Below are 744 nucleotides of genomic sequence, written 5' to 3' on the forward strand. Positions count from 1 at the left end.
GCCGAAGCGACAAAAGACGTTGTCAAAGAAGAGGCGAGCGGCGTCGTGGCCGTGACGAGTCCTTGACAGGCACTGCCACCACGTACTTGGAGGCGCGATCGACACACACCATGATGCCAGTATGGCCACGTACATCGCGTGGAAGGCCAAACATGAAATCCAGACTGATGGACGACCAAAGTTCGTCGGTTGTCGGGAGAGGTTGGAGCGGCGCTTTGGAGGCCGCGGTGATCTTGGTGCGTTGACATGCGTCGCATCGAGCGACGTAGTGAACCACGGATTTGTAGAGACGCGGCCACCAGAATGAACGCGCGACCGCGTGGAACATCTTGTCGCGGCTGAAATGGCCACCGCTGGGGGAGTCGTGGAAGGACCGAAGAATAGCGGCGCGTAAAGGCGCGTCGCTTGGTACGACGATGCGAGGTTCGTCACCGCGGGAAGGGGTGAAATACAGGAAACCATCGCGGATAAAATAGCGATGGAGTAGTGACAGGGAACGGCTTGGCTTTGAAGAGGCAGGCGCCGATAATGCTGACAAAAGCGCAGAACACGTGGGGTCCGAAGCGTCAACCGCGCGGATGCGGTTTTGGAGGTCGGAATGGAGGAACCCGAGCGTGATAAGGGCGAGGTCGGGACGCCGAGAGAGGGCGTCGGCAAGGAAGTTGTCCTTGCCCGGTTTGTATTGGACAGTGAAGGTGAATTCAGCAAATAACGAAAGCCATCGTTCCATTCGCTGCGAGAGGT

Source organism: Aphanomyces astaci (genome assembly GCF_000520075.1).
Source record: "Aphanomyces astaci strain APO3 unplaced genomic scaffold supercont1.62, whole genome shotgun sequence".
Taxonomy (NCBI): domain Eukaryota; phylum Oomycota; class Saprolegniomycetes; order Saprolegniales; family Verrucalvaceae; genus Aphanomyces; species Aphanomyces astaci.